Source organism: Corvus hawaiiensis, chromosome Z (genome assembly GCF_020740725.1).
Source record: "Corvus hawaiiensis isolate bCorHaw1 chromosome Z, bCorHaw1.pri.cur, whole genome shotgun sequence".
Taxonomy (NCBI): domain Eukaryota; kingdom Metazoa; phylum Chordata; class Aves; order Passeriformes; family Corvidae; genus Corvus; species Corvus hawaiiensis.
The window spans coordinates 27,605,725-27,631,469 of NC_063255.1; the positions used below are offsets into that span (position 1 = coordinate 27,605,725).

Here is a 25,745-nt window from a genome sequence, read left to right on the forward strand (position 1 = left end):
CAGTTTCTAGGACTCTACTCATAAATCTCTCATATTAGAAGAAAGAAAAATAAATATTTATATATGGAAAGGGACAAAGAGTGATTGAAAGTGAGAGAGAGAGGAAAGAAAGAACGAAAGACAGAATGAAAGGAAGGAAGGGAAGGGAAGGGAAGGGAAGGGAAGGAAGGAAGGAAGGAAAGAAGGAAGGAAGGAAGGAAGGAAGGAAGGAAAGGAAGGAAGGAAGGAAAGGAAGGAAGGAAGGGAAGGAAGGAAGGAAGGAAGGAAGGAAGGGAAGGGAAGGAAGGGAAGGAAGGAAGGAAGGGAAGGAAGGAAGGAAGGTAAGGAAGGAAGGTAGTGAAACCCCAAACAAAAACTAGCAAGAAAATTCGACCTGGAATTTGCAAATGACCTAAGCAGTTTTCAAGGGAGCTTTCCTTCTCCAGTTGTACTGCTGACGTAATGTCCCTCCTGTAAACAGAACTTGCTGAGCATACAGTTGCCATTGCAAACATTTTCAATTTGAAAATTAGACCTTTCCCAGATGTGCTGCATCCTCAGTACATTTTTTATATTGTTCCTGTGTTTTCTTTCTGGAGACTTTAATAAAGTGCATTCCATTACCTCTCTGCACTAAGGTTCCTTATAAACTATACTGTAACATCTATTGTTTCTAAGACATTCAGAAGATTGCTGATTATAAAACACAGATGGATATGTAGCTTTTGGTTGTATGTAATAATGAAGAAAAAAAGAAGACCAAGGTTTTAAAAATTACAAAGAAACTTCAGCGATGTTTATCATTTACACTAATCCCACTGCACACACAGGACGATATTTGAAACTGTTCCAATAGAGAACACTGGTGAAATAAGTTTTATAAAGCTAGAGTTGCAGTCTGTGCTTGACAGTACATAACCATTCCAATTTGGCAATGATATACTGATTGAAAAGATCTGCAAATATCTGACCATTTGTAATACAGTTGGGAAATATCAGCTAGATGACACCACAAGTTTACAGAGTATGGCATTCATCTTCACTGACTGCTGACTACACCCAGTATTTGCTGCAAAACACTTTGTAGTTTATGCTTGGAAGCCATGCAACAAAAATGACAGACTTGATCCTATAGTGTTAAAACTGTCTCATTCTGATACAACAAAGTTGTTAAGAAAAAAGAGGTCCACTTCATAAACCCAGATATATATTCATAAACTCAGTGGGACTACTAAATTGCTTTCTTGGAAGAAAAAGCAATTAAAATTTTATATAAATAAAAAACCCTAAAAAACAAACCAAAAAAAACCACAAACCAAAACAAAAAGGAGTTTCCACTGTTTTTTGCCAAAAAATATCATTAAAAGCTGCTTAAATCATAGGTATATGATTATCATCGGGAGAATTTTTCTATACAACATGAAGGTGTGGAGATCTCTCCAGTTTTCAGGGGAAAATAATTAGAAGCCATAGCTATTCAGACAGGAGAAAAACCAACAAATTGATGACAAAAACCTCTTTCATATTGCTAAATTAGAATTTATGCCCTATAAAGTCATGCTGCTACTGTGATCTTCCAGTGTAATTAGAGTAGTCTATAAGAGACATACACTGGACTTCATCAGAACTCACTGTATTGGATTGGCACGGCCTGGTTTTAGGCAGCAGGGGGGACACACAGATGGCTCCTGTGAGGAAGCTGCTGGAAGCTTCCCACCATGTCCAGCAGAGCCAATGCTGATGGCTCTGAAGGTGGACATGCTGCTGGCCAAAACTGGGCCAGTGAGAGAGGTTGGTGACACCTCTGTGATGACATATTTAAGAAGAAAATCAAAACAAAGACTCAAGATTTTGGATTCCATCCAGAGAAGAGGAGGAAGTGAGAACACGTGAGGGAAACAACATGGCAACACCAAGGTCAGTGAAGAAGGAGGGGCAGGAGGTGCTCCAGGAGCCAGAGCCGAGATTCCTCTGCAGGCCGTGGTGCAGACCATGGTGAAGCAGCTGTGCCCCTGCAGCCCACGGGTCCATGGAGGATGTAGAGATCCACCCACAGCCCGTGGGGGAGGTGCCCACGCTGGAGCAGGTGGGTGCCTGGAGGAGGCTGTGATCCAGCGGGAGACCCGGTGCAGAGAGAGGGCCCTGCTTCCAGGCGGGAGCAGCCTGGCCTTGGAGGGCTGCACCCCGTGGAAAAAGAGAGCCCCGGCGCTGCAGTTTGGGAGGGCTGTGGGCCCGTGGGAGGGGCTCACGCTGCAGCAGGGGCGGTGCGGCTGCTGCTCGTGAGAGCGGGCCCACGCAGGGAAGTTCACAGAGAACTGCCTCCCGTGGGAGGGACCCACGGCCTCACAGGGGAAGACTCCTCTCCCGGAGCAGCGGAAGGGAATCTCGGTGATGGACTGACCAAGCCCCCATGCCCTGTCTGCCTGCGCTGTCGGTGGGAAGGAGGGAGGGGCTGAGGGGCGGAAGAAGGTGTTCTAAGGGCTTATTTTATTTCTCATTATCCTCCTCTGATTCTGTTAGTCATAAATTCACTGTACAGCTTAAGTTGAGCCTGTTTCGCCCTTGAAGTGTTTCTCCCGGTCCTTATCTCGCTCATGAAGCGTTTGTTAATTTTTTTTTCCTTTTCCCTCCTCTGCCCGGCAGTGGCAGGGGAAGGTGAGCGAGTGGCTTCTGTGGGTGCCTGGCGTTGGGCCAGTGTCAAACCACAACACTCACCTACTGAGTTTTAGAGATGGATGAAAAAAAGGGTGAGTCTGAGGCTGTCTACATCTGCCTGTGTTAATGCTCTTGTCTATATATCTCAAATGCTTGACTTCTGTTTCCTCCTACTTCCAATCCACCTACTCAGCACTTGGAGCCAAGTCACAGAATCGTAAAGACAAAGACCAGAGCCAGTTGGAAGGGATTTTGGAGGATTATCTGGTCCAGTCCTCATGTGAAAAGCAACCTGGATGACATTGTCTAGGAACCTTTCAGATTGCATCTTGAAAAAGACCAGTGCAACTAAGCAAATTGGTACATTCAGAGGTTTAAGCACCACTGTTTAACCAGATCTTGTCTTCTCTAGTTCAGAACAGTGGCACTTCAACAGTTTCACAGCACCTAGAGTCAGCAGCACAGGAAGTTATTGTTCAGTGACTAGATGATATAAAGCTTTCTGATGCAGAAATGCTTTACATTCTTGTCACAAACAAGGTATAGATATCATGCCCGAGGTTTGCCCCAAAACTGGAGGGTGATTCCTTTACATGCATATATAAATATGGTGTATTTAACCTAATGTCAAGGAATATTATTAATTGGGTGCTGAAACAGAAAACAGGAACTTGGTGGTTAGCCTTAGCCTTCAGATTTCTCAATGGAGTAAGAATCACTCTTTCTTCTTCATTTTGTAGTTTCTACTGGATCCAAGTAATGGAGAGAAGTAAAATCTAACACTTGTTTCTGGAATAAAGAGGCTTGATATGGTGAGGTTTCCAGTAGCAAGGAAGAAGAGGTCCAGGAATGTGAATTCTCTTTAAGAGAGTAGTATTAAGCAACTGAAAAGAAGACCAACTTAACATGAAAATCACACTCTACACATACATTTACACAAAGTTTAGTGCCAGAGACCTCCTGATTGTGCTATATGTAAGATGAATGACTGAATTTTTTTACTAATCCAATATCTACAAGCAATTAAAAAAATGTTAGGTTGACATTTATAAATAAATAAATAAATAAATACATATTCACATCAGTTACACAGGGAAGTATCTACCCTCAGTATGAGCTTACTACAGAAATATGCATCCTTAGCAACCAAGAGGATTTTCTGTGTAATGAAACAGCACAATTCATTACATATTTTACTGCAGAGTATCATTAATAAAATACCACTGCACCAGCCCTTCTGGGAACTCAAATCTGACAGCAGTAGTTAATTGCCTTCAGGAGGAGCACAAGTAGTTTAGAGAGCCTGCAGAATCTTTTTTTCCAAATACATTAGGTTGCAGCAGAGTAAGAGCAGAACAAAACACAGGCATTGTTTCCCTATTTTTCACTGGCAACCTTGCCACTTATTCTTCACCAAAGATATTATCATGTATTTCTTATCCTTTCATTGTCTATATACTTATGGCAGAAACAGAATTCAGAGATAAAAATCATGACCACCAATGCTTATCATGCTGAACCTCTGTGCAATGATATTCATATAGATGAGGAAGGATAAAATCCTAATAACCAAATCCAAAGTGAGGGGAAGCTTAATGCTCTTTATTGGATAAACAAAGTAATAAAAAAGAAAGATGTGCTTTAACAGAGAACACAATACACAATGAACACATTTCTTTCACATCATTTATAACCTATTTACAGAAAGGAAAAAATCCCACATTTAAGGTGACTTAAAACTGACATTATTTCTAAAATCAGCAGAGGCATGACACAGTTTAATGGGCTTTGGGACAAATCAATTGAGACCTGTCAGTGTCAACTGACCTAACAGCACCTTGTAATATGAACTTTTCTAATGTAGACTCATTTCCAGAAACTTTAGGGACCAGAATTTGTTCCAGTTTATCATTCAATAATTAACTTTCATAACACTGTACCTAAGAAAAGTGTCTGTGGTTTATAAAAATAATTTTTCACTTACACAAAGCAAAATAAAATATAAAACAGGTGTCCCATTTAAGTACAAAACTGGTCATGAGAAAAATTCTTGCTCTGATTGCTTCCATGCGCTACTGCCTAAGAAATAGCTAGTCACCTCTTTACCAAGATTAACCTGGTATTGCTTTGCTCTCACATGGTGCAATCAGACCTTCATTCTGGAAGCCACAGTGGCCTTGTGCTCATGGAAATCTACCAATGGCAACCTTGACCACGTTCTGTAATGGGTGGCTGATGAAGTGTTTAGGGAACTGCAGTGGATGTTGCATACCTTGACTTTAGCAATGCCCTTGGCATGATCACATGAAGACTCCTTGTAGCCAAGGGGATGTCTGCCCTCATCACCTGTTTGATGGATATCTAGGCAGTGTCAGCAAGAAACTGGGTGGGGGGGGAGGAGGGTGGGGGGGGGAGGGGGGGGACAGAATATTGAGGGGAGTGGACAGTGTTCTGGAGAGTAGAACTGTTCTTTAGAGTAATTCAGTCAGGCTGAAGAAATGAGCTGCAGTTCATAGGGATGAACTACTTATGGAGTTTCCCAAAGTCCTGGAAAGGACTCACCCCTGCAGTAGGACAAGCTAGGGCTCACTGAGAAGAAATAGCTCTGCAGAAAAGGCACTGAGAGGCAGCAAGTTCCCGGAAGGCAGCAATTCCTTCCCAGGAGGAAGCAGTGCACCTGGGAAGCAAAGCAATCCCTGAATCTTGGGATGCACTTGCATAGTCACAGCAGCAGGGTCAGGCACTGATCCTACTCCAATGTTCAGCACTGGTGAGGTCACCCAAAAGTGCAGGGTCCTGGAGTTCTGGCACAAGATATACACTGACATACAGGGGTGATTTCAGTGGAGTTCACCATGATGGCAGGGCTCGAGCATGTGGATGAGAGATTTGGGTTTCTTCAACCTTCAAAAAGATGTTAAAGTGAGATTCTTCTTTTGCTGAGGAATGAGGAAGCATCAGGAAGATAAAGTCAGTTTCTTGTCATTATGTGAGGCAACAAGCACAGCTTGGATGGGAAATTCAGATTCAATATAAAGAAAATGTCTTTGATGCTTATAGGGTTGTCAAACAGTGAACAAGATGTGCGTGGAGGCTGTGGCATCCCCATGCTTGGAAATGCTCAGACCTAAATGAAACGAAGCCCTGAGCAACACAGTCAAACCAAAGTAGATGTAATACTCTTACAATCCTACTCACCTTTCAGTTTTGTGTGATGTTCTTTAGTATATTTGATTACTGTTGTAATTGCCCTTTGCATGGCTCATGCCAGTAAATGTGTTGTCCTTGTCAGAGTATTATGGCTTTAAACTGTGGTGCATCAAAGGTAGGACAGACATTAAAAAATGGGTTGAAAATTATCAGCTGTCTACATTTTTCTTTATTTGATACTTCAAAAGCAATTAATATAACACTTGTTTTAATTCTAACTCCTAAGTTACTTTTCTGAAACAACAAATGACTCAGATACTGCATGCTTGTATAGCAGGAATAGTACACAATATACATCATCAAACCAATTCTGTAGAATCACTGTATTCTATTGAGTCTCTTATCAAAGGAAAAAAAGACAAAACAAAACCTAAAGACAAGGAGCTGTTACAAGGTCCTTGCAAAGATGACTTTGACCTATAACTATTTCAGCAGTATATACTCTAGTTTCTGCTTCAGCAAGTGTCATTGGAAGATACCATTACCAGAGAAGTCCAGGTGTATCTCCTATCAGCTCACAGCTAACAGTGCTCAATGCTGCAGAAATTCTCTTTCATGCCTCAGCAGAATGTGCCATTTGATGGGAAGGAAGGGACGAAAGGAGTCAGTCATGAGAAAGGTTCTGGTCAAATGAAACTTCTCATTCTAGTAGTTATGAAGCAGCAAACCCCTTGACATTAGTGAAATGAAAAGTCAAATAATGCAAATTGATATAATCAACACTACAGCAATCTCTCAAATCCTTCATTTCATGGTTTTCTTATAATGCCATATAGCATCTTTAATAGTTCTTGGTTACATTTTTTTTCTAAAGGTTTCAGCAAGATAGGTTATACTTTCATTAAGGACCCCACTGTTTCATTACTCAAATACATATTTCTTAAAAAAAAAAAAAAAAGAGATGGGAAAATGACTAGCAGAATGCTTTAGGAAGAGAAATTCTACCATTTACTTGTGTTGCAACTGTTCCATCTTGAAGCTCTGTAGACCAAGAAAGATACTCCCTTACTGATTAGCACAAATCTATACGCAGAGTCCTTTGTTCTTCTGTTAGTATTCCACACAAGTCAAATGCCAGATTGTGCATTATATCTGTTGAGCAAAAGCATACTGCTCACAACTTGGCATTTCACAAATAAGTTTAACCTTTCCCTCCTCTCTCTCACCACTGTATCACCCTCCCACTTTTCCTGACTTAGTCTCTTAGACATCTGAAAAGGTTTACATTAACATTTTTAATGGTCTCATGAGAGGGAATGAAATTCAACCATCTATCAACACTCTTCCTGCAATCTTCTTGAGAAAAAACAGCAGTGGTACACAAAGAGATCTTTGTGAGTTAAGCTCTTTTTCAGAATTAACACTCTAAGATCCAAGAGAAAGCCCTGCTACTGGAATTACTTCACTGCAGTGAAGACACATTAAGGAATGAGATAAAGAATGCACACTCACAGAACCACACTGGCCTGATTTCTAACAGTAACCATTGCTACAGAATTCAGCACAGGACATCTGCTTTTTGGCCAGAGTTTTGCAATTTGATCTGGTCTCTGTGCACTATATTCACACCCCAAATGTTTTTAAGTCTTCGTGAATTTGTAATTGCAGTGGTAAATTTCAGTTTTTGTCCACAGCCCAAGATTAGACTTCTTTACATGCTAGGCAGTGCCAACTTTCCCTTACTTAAAAGAACTATCTAGTGGGAAAAAGCCTATTCCTCCTGGGAAAAATTCAAATAGACAAAGTATTACTTTGTTTTGTAAAATTATTTAAGGAAGACTCCAACAAAATTCTCAGCCTTTTTCTCTTTTCTTTCCTTTCAGAACCAAATGCCTTCATGCCTCCTGTGGTCTGATAATGCAAAGGAGTCTACAAAAAATGTCTCTGAGCTGGATGTTAAAATGAAGAATGTATGTTAAAACTTTATTATAAAATAAAAACAAGAGAAAAAAACCCAGAAGTCACAAAGTTTACTCTGGAAAGTCATAAAAGCCAAACTTTCTTCTCAAAATTATAAAATATTCTCTTAGAAAATCCTGTAAATATAACCTACAGGGTATTTTTTTTTTTGTTCATCCTAATTGGGAAAGAAAGAAAAAAACCCAAAGTAAAACAACAAAAAACTCCACAAAAACCATCAGCCAGAGCTTCTTTGGGTACAGTCATTGTGTTTCTATGACTTAATGCCAATTTGTAACACCGATAGATCATTGAAGTTTCTATCATTTCACCAACTTTGATGGTATTCCTAAGCACTAACTCACTTCTAAGCATTGTTTAGAGAATAAACAACCCTTTCATAAGGTACTGAACTTATGATGTGATGAACACAGACTAAATGACAGATTTTAAATTACAGGGTTTCCACTTTATAAATTCTCACTATTTTGTATATGCAGTATTTCCCACATCTAAAAGATGGTTCTAAAAGACTTCACAGCAGAGTATACCCAAACACTACATTTTTAGAAGTCATGCATTCACAAAATTAAACATATTCATTCTTCAAGTGAAGGAGATGACACCATATAGTCATACAAAGGGACAGGAAATTATTTATAGAGATGAAATTATAAGTTCAGACAAGGAAAACAAGTCCAATAGAAAGAAATGAAAAGTACTGCACCTAGGGAGAAATAACCTTATGCACCAGTACAGAAGACACCCTGCTGGTGGCCAAGTTGGCCTTGAGCCACACTTGCAGCAAAGAAGTGCGAAGGAGCTACATGGATGCATTGGAAAGAGGTTTACCAGAAGGTTGAGGGAGGTGAGCCTTTCTCTCTGCTAAATCCTGAGTCCAGCTCTGGACTTCCCAGTGAAAGAAAAATGTGGATTAACTGGAGTGAGCCCAGTGGAAGGCCACAAAGACAATGAAGGTGCTGGAGCATTTCTCAAATGAGAAGAGACTGAGACCCCCAACTGTTCATTCTGTAGAAGAGAAGTATCAGGGACATCTTATCTGGGTATAAATACCTGATGGGAGGCTTGAAGGGCAAACTAGGGTTGTGTTGTCTCCATCTCTGGAGATATGCAAAACTTGACAGGATACCCTATTAAGAAAATTCCTCCATCTGAATCTGCTTTGAGCAGAGGGTTTGGACCAGATAATATCAAGAGGTGTCACCAAACTCACTGTTTATGTGATTTTGTGAAAGCGTACTCTCATCCCTGTGTGCCAGGTATCAACAGGGTAGATAATATTATTTTTCTTCCATTATATTTTTGAAGGAGATGTTAGTACATTCAGACACATGAAACATCTCTTTCCTTTTTTGCTTTATAAATATGGCCATCATCTTAAATCCATACCATTTCAATATTTCACTTCAAAAATACTGGTTTACATCCAACTGGAATTTCAAAAACACGTAAATTTTGGCCTTCATGTAGATTTGGAGACTGATTCTGGATTATTTTTTATACCTTCTCTCAGCTATACTCTATTATTTTCTGAATCACGTTATCCAATAAACCATATTTTCTACATATTATAGTAGGAAAAAGCCAGATTTGCTTACTGATTTAAGTGTGGCAGAATTTACCAGTGCTGTGTAGATGTCTATCAGGGATAGGCAAGGGAAGAGGAGAAAAGACAATGATATTGTCACAGAGAAATTTATGCTGAGGGGATCTCTGGATGTAATTATTTCAATATCCTTCTTAAAAACTTCAAATTAGATCAGCTTGCTCAAAACCTTCTCCAAATATGTTCTGAAGACCTCCAGGTGTACAGGTTTCACAGCCTTGCCAGGCAAGGAAAAAAGACACATCAAATTTATCTCTATCACCAAGTTCTAAACTCAATAAGGAATTTTATTTGGACAAAAAATTAGGCAATAATTTGCCTTTTTAACCACAGACTATAATTTTGTCCTGCAGGATCTGCAAATTAGTCTTTTATTGGATTGCAGAAACACTGAGGTATCACAAATATATTCGTCTAGGACGGGCTATGTTCCTTAAACACCAAACCATCATACAGAAAATAAATGTAAAATATTCAATTAGATAATTTCACAGCATGGAGAAATATTACTGAATAGCTTTTTACATTACCTTATGAACAAAATGACACATACATATATTATTCTACATACTTTGTTGTCTATATCACAAAAGCACTTTAGAAGTTTGTTGATGTAACATATATAGAAAGATGACATAATACTGCCTTGAAAAAGAACTAGAGATGCCATATATTTTTCATTTAGCTAATTCCGAATTTCAGATTTGTGGCTGTAGTATAGGTGAAAGATCAAAGCTGAGAACTTTACAACTACCCCAATTTTTTTTAAATAGTTAGAAATGTGGATGCATCTTTTACCAGTTAAAGTAATTTGACCTACATTATTTCTAGAAAATGCATTTTTTGTGTTTTAATAATGAGCTATATTTGAGGACTAAACCACAAATCAGTTAATATTTTTTTAAGCCTGCTAGTTAAAGGCAGGCTTGAAAAGCTTGAAAAGCTATACAATACATTTCTATTTTCTCAAATCAATAAAAGAAGTCAGTTCTTGTTATCAGAATGCAGCAAATAATTTGTATACACTGTGTTTGCCAGAAAGTTTTAAGACAGATTGCTTCTTAAATAGTGTAAGAATTAATTTTAAGATTTTTAGCTTGGTTAGAAAGGGCTCAGAAATGATGCAATTTTCCCTTCTAATTTCCAGAAATTATATTTATTGAGGCACCTATGAATTATGCTAAAAAATGTCTTATTTCATTTTTTATGCTATGTTGCTTTTTAAGATGCTTTTCTCCTTTCCTTTTTGTTTTCACTTTCCTGTTCCACCTTCACCATTTTTATTGTAAAGATGCTACTTTTGAATATTGCATATCGTTGCACAAGTACATACAGTTACGCAAGTCCAACCCCAAATTTGTACTGTCTCTATTAGCAATTTTTATGCAAAATAATAACGGTTATTTCAATTCCTTTGTACAATATATATGCATTTTCAGTACTAGCACAGAAGCAGTCTAACTTCCAAGTCAATTTGCCAATCTCGGGTTTCTTAAGCCTGTTTCAGAGCAGGCTAAATGGAAGCTAGGATAAAGGAAATTTATGTACATTTGCTCACAGAACCTATATATGTAGAGGCTGCATTTGAAGAAGTATGTGTCATGACTCTTATTTTGGTAAAGATGATAGAAGCAAAATTTGACATTTCAAGTATTTTTATGACTCGTTCTTTTCCCCTCTCTTTGTCTTACTTTGAAATGCTAAAATATTGGTAATCACTTTTTATTAAATCACTTTTTATATTGCAGTTTTTAACAGGCTATCAAATTCAGTGTACAGAGAGGAGGAAAGTGTGTCATAGCTACAAATTTATGGAATATTTTAGAGATACATCAACTTTCAACTTTATCTTTCCAGGCTATACCTGGGGGGTAACAAGAATACACTGAAATAATAGCTACTACTAATTGCAAAGTTTGAGACATAAATAATGTCTATTGGTCTCTGATGCATGAAAGTCCTCATATTTGTTTAAATGTAAACCTGCAATCAAGCCTGCAGATGTTAATGAGAACACTTGCATGCATAAAGCTAATCTGCTGCTAAATTAGCTACTTGAGTCAGCATTTAGTGCTGAAATTCCACTAGAATTCACAGCTTGAAAAAAATGTAAGGCTTATTTCATATATTCAGGATAGCTAAAGTATGTGTTTTTCATGCAGGTCTCTCAGAAAGTGATCAGAAATACTCCTGGATCGAGTATCTGCTGGTAGATATCGTAAATGACACTTAAAGAAACACCAGCATTCAAGGTGACTGAAATATGTCAACACAGCTGGTGTGTGAAAAAACATCTGTTTTCTAAGCATCTATAAGCATCTTGGAATTATCTGCCTACCCCAAACCTGCAAGGAAAACCTGCATAATATATTATAATCCAGCTTCAGAACATAATGTGTATGCTCTGGAAGGAGTACAGGAATTCCATTTGACAGTGATAACACCACATTTAAAATTTGTTTTCCTCTGTCATTTAGACAAAAGACAGGAAGGTCTTTGTTCATGACAAGCAGTGTCCCTTAAGATTTAAAGCACCAAACCAGCTTGCACTGGCTGCTGTGAGCTTTCTTCGTGGAATCAGGCTTCTTTTCAGGCCTCAACCTGCTTGAATGATAAAGTCATGAAGACAGAATGTTTTAGCAGAAAATTCTCTGAATCTATGTATTCTTCCAATTTATGTGCAGGTGACAATAGAAGAATGAATATTAAAGTAGTCAAATCATTGAATTTAAGGAGAAATTAGGAAAAACTATAGGCACTCTGCACATAAAATTTTAAATTTAAATATAATCAGGGTTATCTCATGTGATGCCATATTTTGCAGGTATTTTAATGCCAGGGAGCTTGCCAGGTTTCCACTGCTATTCTCCCATAGCTGTAAACATAACTAGGAGGAAGAAAACCTGCATCCCTACAACTTTCCAGCTTGTCTTCCACCATAGGCAGCAGAAAATACCGAGTGATGCTGACTACTGTTTCTTTAGCTTGTAAGCTTTATGGGTGAGGTAACAAGTGTCCTACCAATGTTGCTGACTTTGATTTACTCCCCTCAGAGATAAAATCTGGATTACTGAAGTTTCTATGTCTTATTACTATTACCTCTAAGTCATCTGGATATTCTTTTATTAGATTACATTGCATTGCCAACCAAATCGTAGAATCACAGAATTGCCAAGGGTGGAGAAGACCTTTAAGGTTACCCAGTCCAACCATCCACCTGGCACTGCCATGGTAAACCCTAAATCACTCAACCAATATCATCCAGCACCAGATCCAGACACCTCAAACACCTCCAGAGATGGTGACTCCACCACCTCCCTGGGCAACCTATTCCAGTTCCTACCACCCTGGTGCTGAGAAATCTTTTTTCTAATATATAATCTGAATATCTTCTGTAAATCTGTCTTAGAAAGCCAAAAAGAACATAGCACTCTTTCTACCAATGAGAAAAAAAGAAAGCCAAAATTAGTAGCATTAATTTTAAATAAATTCTAAAATTCAAAGAAAGGTATCATTTTTGCTTGAAAATAAAAATACTCTGTTTCTCTTGCCCCACTAGAAATGAATAGTACACTGGAGGTAAGATCTACTATTCATTAATGAGAAGAAACATATTATATTAGGAATCTTTTTGCCTGTTGCACATGATCACAATTTTAGAATAAAAAAGTATTTTTGATTCTGATGGATTAAAAAAAGTTAAGAGATACATCTGTATTTCACAGTGGTTTATAAAGGAACTGTTTTGACAAATGGAAACATTGATTAAATCCTGATAGTGACACTGAGTCAAATACAAACACAAAAATAGTAAATATTTTTATGACAGAACTACATGTCCTATCTTTGGCTAAATCTGACCACTAATGCAGTTTCCTAGAATTTCTTAGAAAGTTTGAATGACTTATCAAAAAACCTTTTTGCCAAGGTTCAGCCTTAATATATAAATGTACTTTAATATTATAAATCAATTTTTGTGAACAAAAAAATGTACCAGTAAAGTGGAAAGCTGAAATGTATTTTATTAAAGTGATGATTTTACAACACTTCAAAAGCAGGCCTAAACTTATATGTCTTCAGAATAGTGTATTACATGGATATAATCCTTCTACAATATTATATTGAACATGAGGAAACTTAAGCATGAGAAAGAATATTTATAGGTGTGACGTTTGTTATGGGTGATGGTTTCATGGTATCATTAATAATCTAATAAACATAGAATAAAAATATATATTTATTAAAATTTAATAGACTTCTGATACTACAAACCTTTCTAGTAGCTAGCGTCAAAAGCTCTTAAGGGATACCTCAGCCCACCGCAAATTGAAAATTACAGACCAAGTAAAATTAAATAGGAAAGCATGAATAATGACCAAAACATGCAGAGCAAATCTGCATATGGACAAAGTTTGTGGTTAAAATTCTAGTCTCATGTTACTTGACAGTTTAGCCTTTGGCTTCCACTGGGGATCTTCAGGGAAGTGGTCACGGCACCAAACCTGACAGAGCTCAAGAAGCTCTTGGACAAAGCTCGCAGGCACATGATGTGACTCTTGGAGCTGGTGTGTGCAGGGCTGAGTTGGACTCTGATGATCCTCATGGGTCTCTTCCAACTCAGGATAGTCCATAATTCTGTGATTTGTGGTTAATATTAAAATCATGGGGCATGGTAAAATTTGGAACGAAAGACTATCCTTTTGAAAGTTAGGAGGAATAGCCTTTGTGGCAAAATGGCCTCCCTATAATTCTTACTTCAGCTAAAGTTCAGAAGTTTCTTCTATGCTAGTATCTTCCTATGTCAGGCCTATTTCTAACTTTTTATTTTCCCCCTGTAATTTTTACACGTTACTTCTGGAAATTTCTAAGTTAATTGTAATGTTTTCTTCATTCAGTTCATATTCAGGATTGCGTAACCTTCCTCAATCTAACTGATAAAATCATCTTTCCTTTTCCAAGGAATACTTCCCCAGATTGTTCTGACACTCTGAAATTAGTCTTGCCTATACAAAAACCTGTGAGGCAGCAAGTGCTTTGAAAAGAAGCAAAACAAGAGAAATGTCAAATACTAAAATACAGGTTTTGTGCCCTATAGACAGACTTTTCAAGATCATATTTTCATTACTCACTGGTCCTAATTTTTCACTGTGTTAAATATCACAGGATATGAAGTAGAAAACAAAAGAAATAAAAACACAAGTCAAGTTTCAGTTATGTTCCATCTGTTTGCAAAAGAATCCTTCTACCTATCAAGGTGATCACTAGTTCAGAGAAAATTTCAAAAAGCCACACCAGTTGTTCAAGTTTCCAAGTTACTATTACATTCAAAGCTTTGAATTAGTAGCATATTAAAAAATCCAGCGAGAAAATAACTCAATTAACTTAAATTTACCTAATATAACATAATATTGTCCTAAAATTTCCTGATATTTCCTTTATTCCTCTTGAAAAGTACATCAGTCTGTTATATCACCATTTAAAATGCATGAGGTCAAGTCTTAACTACTTTTTACTGGGTTTTTTTTTTGTTTTATTTTGTTCTTTGTTTTATTTTGGTTTTGTTTTGTTTTTCAGCAAAAAAAGAAATTCTATTTCTACTGAAAGGAATAATATGTACATGTAAAGGAAAATATAATTCTACTGTGGAATCTAAAAGTTTGTCTCTCTTTGTAATTGTGATCTGTCTGTAACGTTTGAAAGCTGTTGTCACTCAATACCTGTGGTTAGCTGGATTACTGATATAGTGTTAAAGTTCCATGGAATATAGGTAATTCACACACAGTGTATCTATCTATCTATCTATCTATCTATGAATAAATAAAATACATATATAAAAACATATATACTTTACATATATGTATATATGTATTATATGTATATGTTACATATATATAGAATATATATGTAGATATATTATTTATGTTATAGTATATGTTATTATGTGTTATTATATTAAATGATATGATATGATATGATATGATATTATTACATACCCTGGAAAGATACATTAATCAAGGACATAACAGAAAGATGAAAGAATATTTCTTCATTGTAAATAAATGATGAAAAAATTATTACATCAACTTATTCTCTAGACCTTGGAAGTCTAATTAATCTTCTTTCAGACCTTGGAAGTCTAACTTCCACACCCTCTTTTTCTCTCTTCCCACCCCCCAAAGAAACCCAAACCAACAAACCAACAAAAAACAAACAAAAAAACCCAACCAAACAAAAAAACCCCACCCTGAACTTTTAGAGTTAGCAAGCTGATATTTTTCACAGACATGAAAAACAACACTGACCTGTCACAATGCACACTTTCCATAAGGTAGTATGCATCACTTGAAAATACTTGCCAGTGTTGACAGACAGCACTTTTCTTCTTAATGTAACAACTCCAAAGTCATGAACAAAACTATGCCTTTTTTTTTTAACTATTCTTTTTGTTTAAGTCATTCCATGATTCAGGAGAAAAGAATATAACAGAGTTGTCAAACATGTCACAGGCAGTTTTGCATTTGTGTGTCTGATACAGTGGGAGAGCTCTGAAATGCAGGAGAACTATATTCAAATCCAAACAAGACCCTATAGAATTGCCATATAACCAGTGTGAAGTTCACAGATTTAGAGAGAAGAAAATCAGGAAAACTTGCACTATATTTTCTTCAGCAAGAATGCCTTAAAATTCTTGCAACATTCTAGCATAGATTTTACTCACTTTGGTAAGACCCTGATACAGTTTACCTCTGAAATTCTGGCCTGCTTTGAAGGACCACAAATTCCTGGATTACAGTAATTCTTGAAAATCTACTAATATTATAGTATTTGAAAGAAGAGCCAAAGATTAATACCAAGCTTAGTGAAACAAAATAAAACGTTTCATGTAGAAAAACGTGGAATCATAGTGTCATTTAGGTTGGAAAAGGCCTTAGGGTTGAAAAAGATGATCAAGTCCACCCATTAAACTACTGTTGCTAGATCCACCACTAATCTATCTAAGTGCCACATGTATGAGTCTTTTAAATATGTCCAGATATGGTGACTCAGCCACTTCCTGGGTCACTGCTTGGCAACTTTCAGTGCTGAGCAACTTTAGTGAGGAAATATTTCCTAATCTAAACCTGCCCTGGTGCAACTTGAAACCATTGCCTCGTGTCCTACCTCTTGTTACTTGGGAGAAGAGACCGACCCCCACCTGGCTACAACCCCCTTTCAGGCCATTCTAGAGAGTGATAAGGTCTCCCCTGAGCCTCCTCTTCCCCAGGCTAAACAACCCCAGCTCCCTCAAATACTCCTCACAGCACTTGTGCTCAGTCAGTGTTCAGTGTTCTGGAATTCAAGAAAACTTGACAAAAAACATTTTTATCACTAGTTTTCACTCAATTTAAAATAATTAAAACAAATTGGAACAGTATAAATATTTTTTATTTCAGTCTTATTTTCTTTGGGTCTTGAGTTCCTTAGGAATAATCACCAAAATGAAGACCCCGTGCAGGCATCAGTGCTGTGAATGTTTTGGTTAACTCTAACAAAAAACCTTTACTACAGCAGCCTATTGAAAAAAGATAATTGAACCAACTATGTCCTGCTCGCTACACACGTAAGGTCACATAAAGCAAAGCCACCTACCAATAACTGTAAGAAAAAAACCAGACAGTTCCATTAGGTTGAAGTGCAAAGTAAGTTATGTGCAAAAAAAACCTAGGCTGCATGAAGGAATGGAACAAATAGTGATTAAAGGGAGACTACTCATCCTAGTTTCAATGTCAGTAGTTTGCTGACACAAATAAGGAATCCTCAAATATTTATATGTTGAATGGGAGATATTTGACTGTCATAACCCTTCATATCACATGCTTATATGAAATGTTTTTATAAATATATATATGTTCATAAACCATGCATCTTATGTGTTGTATTAGTTATGGAGTTCTCTATCAAAATTTAAATTATAAACTAAAGATATGAAGAGACAACAAGCTGAAAATAAATATGTGCACACACACGTTTGAATCTCAAGAGGTATATATTACTCTGTTTGCATTTATCTCCTTGAAGCTATGTTAATGTAATATAATTAAAACAGCTAATGACAGTGAAGAACACTACTAAACATTTCTAAAAATGTGTGTTGCTAGGCACCACAGTTTTTTATTTTCTATATGAAAATATATGTATAATCAATAAACTAACTGAATACTAACTTGTTTCACATTTGGAATTCAGTGACAAGGTCACATGAAAATAAAACACCTGAACAGAGGACCCTTCCAGTTAAAGACGCCTTTTCTAAAAAGACATTGCAGTCATGGCCCATAGCCATTCAAGGACTACACTGAGAAAGCTTGATGCTTCCCCTCCACTTGTGTCTCACTGTGTTTCATAATAGAAGATAAAGAAGTGGATTGTCCCACTAGGTAGGTTTAATTGGTCCATCATTTAAATTACCGGCCAAAGAAATTAGTGTTACCATTGTCTCATCAAGAAGAGAACAAAAGTGAGACCAATTCTTTTATTCCACCTGATTTACCCTTATTTCACTGGGACCTTTTTCTCTGTGCCTTGGTGCAGTGATGCCCTTATCACTGTTTTGTTAATGTATTTTTAAATTATTGATAGGTGAGGTTTCTCAATTGGCTTCTGCTTCCTCTTTAAGTTCAATGAAACAGACACCTGCACTCATTAGTTAAAAACCAATCTGCCTTCATCTTCATGTTTTATCTTGACTCCCACAAACCAGTGGTCAGATTGGACATACCTATCATTTTACTGTCTTCTAATGGACCCCGCTTTGGTCCCTGGATTGTTTACAAGGCTGAGCACTGAATTTGGCTGACTACCCTTAATAAGGTTTGGGGTTGCCTGAAGCATCAGAAATGGAAGTGGCCATTTAAGAAGCAGTTATAACTTTTTCAGACTGACTGGCAATAGTTAGAAAGCAATAAGTAAGGGAAGATAGGGTGAAAAAGACGCAACAGTGGCAGAAAGACAATTAGCACCTGGTCATTTCATAACAATATGGGTTTGCATTGTCCTTTTTGTTACCATTTCTGCTGATACTTCTTGTCTTGATTAGTGTTTGCTCACTGTCTTAGTTCTCTGCCAGTCTTACCATGTCATCCAAATCCAGCTATCTGCTGGCAGAAAAACACTGATCTCTTCAATTATTTTTCCTCAAAATTAATTAGAATTAATTTTTGTAATTTTTGCTTAGTTTGCAAGTGTCTTTTTCTACCATGGTCTCATTTCTTTCTTCTCTATGTTATTTGAAATTTCATCTCTGACAGGTAAATTCAGTTGAATTAAATTAAAGTTTTGCTTGATGGTTCCTAAGACCATTCATCCATTTCCAACAATAATTAAATGGAACCATGTACAAAAAATTATGCATGAAATAGGAAAGCTGAAAGGAAAAGCAGTACAACAGAATAATCTACTTATTGTATTTGCTCATAAACCACAACCATGTCCAGCATAAATGTGCGACAACAGCAAGCCCAAACCTTGACAAAAACAGCTTCCATAAAGGCACATCCTTTTACACGCAGTGAATAAGGTTACCTGGCACTGACCTAGAATAATGGTGTAAGCTGAAAGTCTTTGTTCATATATCTTTGGAATTGAAAAGCAATCTGTTTGCACTATTCCTTCAAGAAGAAAAGTTGCCTAGATCTGAAAAATGCTGGATTTACACTTTTCAGAAAAACTTGAATTTCTTCTGTCCATAAAACTGTACTCATGTGATCATGTGCCATCTTTAGGCCCCAGACTCAAGAAATCAATAACAAAGCTCATGAAATTTAAAGGTACTAGACACTCAGCATGCAAACTCCACAGGGAAAATAATGTTTTATTATTCAGGCTTTCACAGAGTAGAAGGGCAGAAGTTATCCTGAAATATACTATATCAGAAATTCATTTGACTGTGAGAATCTGACAATGACCTGATTTTCATGTAATTTATTTATATTTGTCTATAAAACCAAAATAATTATACTGTATTACAAATCTTTTTTTGTGGCCCACCAACCATGCTGCAGTAGCAGAAACAGCTGAACAGTTCTATATATTAACCACAAATTCAATTTTTATGAACCAACACAAAAATATGACAATGCTCAGACTAAAGCTTGCTTCAAAATACGAAATATCATGGCAGCTTAGAAAGATGGAGAAATTACATGCTGCTATGTAGTTACCATTAGAAATAACTCAAATTTATGAGATGTCCATGAAAGAAATTTTTTTATGAATCATAAGTGGAAATTTTATTCATATTTAAGAAAACCCAGCAAAAAAAGAAAAAAAAGGCAAATAATTCATCCCAAGATTTAAACCCATATTTTTGCAGTAATATTTTCTTCAGTAAGAAAGAACATTAACATATGTAGTATTCTAAGTAACAGTCAAAATTACTATGTTCTCTTTTGTTAAGAAAACAGAGATTTTCACCACTATACATGTTTTAATGCAGTCTTTGAAAATTAGTACATATAATAAAATAGTAATAAGTTACCTGTATGGGAAGGGTTGAAATTTGTATAGATTTTCACTGACAAAAATGATACCTCAGAGTGTTCATATCTAGAGACAAAGACAGGGAGTCCTTCATAATACTAAGGTTCAGATATATAGACCATCCATCTGAGCTCAGTGATCACTTGGGCAAATGGACTTTAATGCCTCAGGATTAGGGTACTTGATATCTATGAGAATTTAATACTAAATAAACAATGATTTCAAACTTTTGGCAAAGAAGCACAAGTAAAAGCCCTTCTTTCTTAAGAGCAGAACATAACCCAATCAAGGTAATTTTCAAGGATTTATTTTTTTCCTTTGGATACTTTTGACACTTTAGAAGAAGAAAAATTCACTATAGGGAAAACTATCAGGGTACTATAAACAGAACCATCCGAAAGAGATGCTGTGCAGGAGTATGCAACCAGACTGTGAGGGGGTGTCTTGCAATCCACCTTACCTCTGCAGTGTACCCAGCTAAACATATCTAATTCAAGCTCGGAAAAAAAAAAAAAGAAAGAGAGGAGACTTTAAAAACCAACTTCAGCAGCTTTTCAATTAAAAAAAGCCTTAACAGAATTAAACCCCTGATTTTTCTCAAAATAAAGCCTGTTCACCCACATTCTCAGTGATGATGTTGTCTAAACACTGAAGAACCAAGTTAAAGAGCTTTGCTTGGTGAAAAATACATAGTCCCTGAATATTCTCTTAAGACTAAGAGAAAAATATATTTAAAAATAATTCAAATTCACTTGGTGCCAATCCTAATGATTATGCTAGTTTCTATTTTTTTTTCCCTTTTTTAATTATGACAAAAAAAACAGGTAAGTAAAAAATTTTTACTCTTAGAAAAATTCAGCATTTTTCAAGGCATTCCATACTTGTCATATGCCATAATTGTACCTTAATCCAAGGCTTTTCTTGCATTTAGAAAAGGGAACTTGTCAAGTTAGAAACCTATCTATTGCAGCTTATGCTATCATTGCTCAAGAGCGGCACCTATACACTATTCCAGCTTAGGTTAACTATGATTGATTTCATGGTTGCTCAAGTCCATACACAATAAATGAACTCATATACACTACTGGAATTATAGTTTTAGAAGTAATGAAGAAGAGTTCAAGGCCTTTCAGAATTTGAGTCTATTTTTATTTTCACTACATTTACAGTTATATGCTTCACAGACGCAGAACAGAAAAATTCGGTTATGAGATACATTTTAAGCATAATATTTGCATTTTTAAGAAAAGGAGATTCCAGTGTTTCAATTTATTTCAGATTATTTTCACTTCCCCAACTGAATACTGTATAGAACAGTAATACTGGATGTAAGTAGTTAACTTTAATTTGACTATTTCTGCTATTTATAAGAAGAATTCCCTTTAGAGTAATCACATTTTCATAGATAAAAACACCTGCAGTACTAAGCTAAAATTTCTCTTCTGTTTAAAATACAGAAAACCTAATTAGCTCAGGGGTAGAAAGGCCATTCATATGACCATAGTTTAACTATAAATCCTCCACATTTAAGAGAAGGTTTTTTTTAAATTTTTACTTTAAAACAATAGTTCCTGAGGGGCAAATGACATCTCAGACTAAGAGCTGATTGATTGAGATAGGCATACAAAAAAGACTCCTCATCTGAAAACAAAAAAACCACCAAACAAAGGAATACTTGAAAATAGACTTTTTACTTCTGACACAACTCAAATACTCATTTCCTACAGAAATGTTTCCTACAGAAATTAGGCAGCGTATGATAACAGTATTAGTCAAATGGTAAAAAGCACCACAAGAAAAAAATCCAAACCAAAAAAATGTTAAGAAGCAACTTCACTAATGAATATGTCCCTAATTCTAAAACAACTGCAGCCATAAAGTTGTAACAAGACAACAGGTAGAACATTGTCAGGTGGCTTTGCTTCCACACATAGCATAGTTGCCTATCTCTGTCTAGCAATTACTGAAGTTCCACTGCAGTCTGTTATAATAAAGGAATGCAGTGGATATAGCCGTGATAACACAAGAGGATTCATCCAGAACAAACTATCCACAGAGGAGAAGAGAAAGTGTAAAGGAGAAGAGATCTGAAGGCCCTGAGGTTTATTAATAATATTAGTAGCAGCAAAGGGAAGTCAGGTTTTTAGGCAAGATTTTTTAACTTAGAGGTCTAATTTTAGATGTTGGGATCCTCATGAGTGGCCCTATTTGAAAAGTTAATTGTTATCCTCCATAAAGTCTGAAAAATAATCTGTTGAGAATGCCAAAGGAGACCTAGACCTGTAATTAATAACAAATGCCATACTCTGTAGTCCCTCACTTCAAATCCTACATGGCAATGACAAAATATTTCTGTGACAAAATCCTGTGAAGCACACTGAGAATGTGAAATTAGCACTTACAGGCAGTAAAGAGCTTTGTCAAAATATTTTTGCTGTTTTGCAATAAATTTCCACAGATGTGGCAGACACTCTGCCTGGGCTTCACTATTGATTTTGTGTAATTTGGGATGTTAAAGGCCAGAATACTTCCTGCATTTTCACAAGAACACATAGACTCAATAGTTTATGGATATTACCTATATAAAAATAAAAGACAAGAAGGTCTAAATACAGCTAATCAGAAAATGACTCCTGAAATAGCTTTGTGATTAAAAAGAATACTTTAAAATATTTTTGTAAAAAATATTCCATTTTTCTTTGGGGAGGAGGAAGAAAAAAGCTGTCATGTCTTCTACCTGACTTAAAATTTCCTGTGTCAATCTGTTACCTTCTGCCAATCTCTAAAAATTTTTAATCAGTTCTAGAATACTGACTAAGCCAAACATCATGATGGTTCATCCTAGACGCACAACAGAACCTCTATACTTCCAGTAGAAAGAACAGAAGCAGGTAGTTTCCAAATAAATGTTTCTTAAAGATACATTGTTCCAAAAAACTGGTGGTTTGGATTTTTGTTTTCTTCCCTTTTTTTGCCTTTTCCTGGTGTGCTCTGATTAACGATAGGACAGTTTACATCTTCTACAGCTTATACCAAAAAACATATAGATCATGGATAGCCCAATATTGGCAAAATGATAAACCAAAATTTATGTCTGTCCCCTGGATGTCCCATTGCAGAAACTTGCACAATTTCATTTTTTAAGTCCATAAATGAAGCAATACTCTCTGGACCTCTTACACTCCACAATAAAACAGCCTGACTTCGATTTAAGGAAGGGGCATGCTGAGGTGTACGAGAATTGAGCTAAGTATTTGCCAAACTCAAATATCTTCTTAAACCAAACAAACAATCAAATGCCCTCTTTTTCCTCAGTAACTTTTTCAAATCTGTCAGATAACTTGATATGTTTTCTTAAGAAATTTATGGAAGTTAAACAAAAATACAGAGAGATTAGTACAATGCCAGTCTTGTGAAATCAAGTCTCTTTCCTTTTAACATCCTGAATTTCAATTAGCACACCATTCAAAGAATTCATGTACAGTAGGACATGAAAAATTCCCTTAAGTTGGAAGCCAAAAAGGACTTTGTAAAAAGACTCACTGTCTACTTATTTCCAAACTTTTCTCTTTCTACAAGATGGAGTATTACAGAAGGTTTAAGACACTTACACATCACACAGTCTGAGTATTAATCACTATTAGTATTGTGACTTGGTCAGCAGTCTAGGCTTCCAGGGTAATTAAAATTCAATACACAAGTGAAAAATAGAACACAGAAAAAATATTAATGGTGAGATAACACAGAGCTTCTTCAAATTTCAGCATTGTATGAACATAACAGCAGTGCAATAAGAAGAAAAAAAACCACCCAACAAACTCTGAACTAGTTAAGCTACTGAACTCTTGCAGCTAAATGTTAATGCTTTAGCATGCCAAAATCTAGAGAAGGATTTAATTTTGATACTGCAGCAAAATTTAGTATGTGAAACTCCTTCAGTGTTTTTCAGCTATATAAATACATAATTTTTAGCAGAAATAAAATACATTCAGTAGAGTGTAGAGATAAGATAAAAGCTACACTTATACTCCTCAGAACTTGAGAATATATTGATTGTAATTTTAGACCCAACCATACTGCTTTACTGGCAGTACTTCGGAGATGGCAACGCAAACCAAAAACAACACAGAAGACCTTCAAAAAATCTTGCTAGTATGTAATTCAAAGGAGGAAAAAGAAAGCTGAAAGAAACAACCCTCCCTGGGATTGCTCTTTTACTTTTCCTATTCTTTTTCTCTACAGTGACTTAATGAATTCTAATGAAATTACATGCTGGTGAAAAAGTCTCGAAGGATTTCACCCATTTACTTCAGATACAATTCTAACTTTGGATTTGAAATTCATAATAATGCATAACAAGAAGAAACCCCACTTGTTTTGTTTGATACTTTTCTCACAATCAATGGGGAGAGAAGAAATGGACTCTGATCAGCTTCCTAAAGACACATCACCACCCTAGAGAGCAGCTGGTCCTTTACCAAAGCAGAAATGCATGCATCCATGAATGTAGGTATGCTTGTATATCCTTTAGACATCTGCATTTTCATGAGGATTGATGTATTATTTTCAATGAATATTCTGATTTTATTAATTTTATTTGTTTCCTCTCTGCAAGGTTTACTGCTGGAAAATTCTGCTGTATCTTGTTAGGCTGCAGATAAATTTTTAATTTGACAACAGCTGCATAGTCTTAAAAGGATATATTTACATACTGAAACAAACTAGAAGAGATAGAAGGAACATATTCTGTGGCTTTCACATTGCTGATAATGGCTGTTGTACATCTTCATATCCATATTTATTGCCTCTTGTGACACATTAGCCATAATTATTACACATTACCAGCCCAGTCCTGTATTAATCAAATTTATTCTTTTACTTTTAGGTAAGGCAGATTTGTAATTTTGATTATGATATGCTCCATTAGAAAGGAAAGAGCTTCTGGCAAGACAGTACACTAGATTCATTAAAAAGGAAAAAAAAAAGTGAATACAAAAATGCAACTTGGAGTGTTCTGGGATGTCCCTTAAGCATGAAAAGAAGCAGCAGGAATAATGCTCACTTTTTTCAATACAGACCCACAGAGGTAGAGAGGGAAGATTAGGGGATAAGAAAAAGCGAAACAAGATTAAAAAGAAGAACTAACAATCTGAAGCCTGAATAGTTAATTGGGAATGTTTAAAAATGGCGGAGAGATGGAACACCTCTCCTGTAAAAGAAAGGCTGAGAGAGTTGAACTTGTTTAGACAGGAGAAGACTCCATGAAGATTTAGCTATGGCCTTTCAGTACTTGTAAGAAAGATAATACATACCTTTTAGCATGACCTCTTGTGACAGGATAAAGGGTAATGGTTCTAAATGAACTATTGTATGATTCTTTAAGAGACACCAGAAAGCTGAAATTGGCTGAAAACAGTTCTCACATGTACCTGCATCTTCTCAGACTGCCCTTGTAGAGGACAGGGTTTATTTAATCAAGCAGAATTGTCCTGTGATCTAAGTCCTTTGGCCTAACAGGTGAGGGGATACCTGAGTGTGTATTCCCCTTTCCTTTCTGCAGGACTGTTCTGGGCACACAGATATAAAGTCACGAATTCTCTGTCCTCATTGTTCACTCTTGTTTCCATTTATGCAGCAAGTCTCTAACTTCAAAGATTTTCATGGCTATTTCATATGGATTGCCAACATGTCTCTTGCACTTCCTTTAAGGTTATTTTTTCCTTAACCTTTGCAGTAATATGCCATGGGGCCAATTCAGTATAAACAAAGCACTCTGGATCTTTTTCAGAAGAGTGGACAAGGGTCAGGAGAAAAATATTAGTGCTAGTGCAAGCACTAATTTCCAGAGATGTCAGAA

At 36.3% G+C, this 25,745-nt stretch overlaps 1 protein-coding gene across 6 annotated transcripts in view; it reads right to left on the reverse strand.

The window, feature by feature from the left end:
• Window positions 1-25,745, reverse strand: part of LINGO2 (leucine rich repeat and Ig domain containing 2) — a 513,818-nt gene that overhangs the window by 210,771 nt on the left and 277,302 nt on the right. The window lies entirely within an intron of this gene.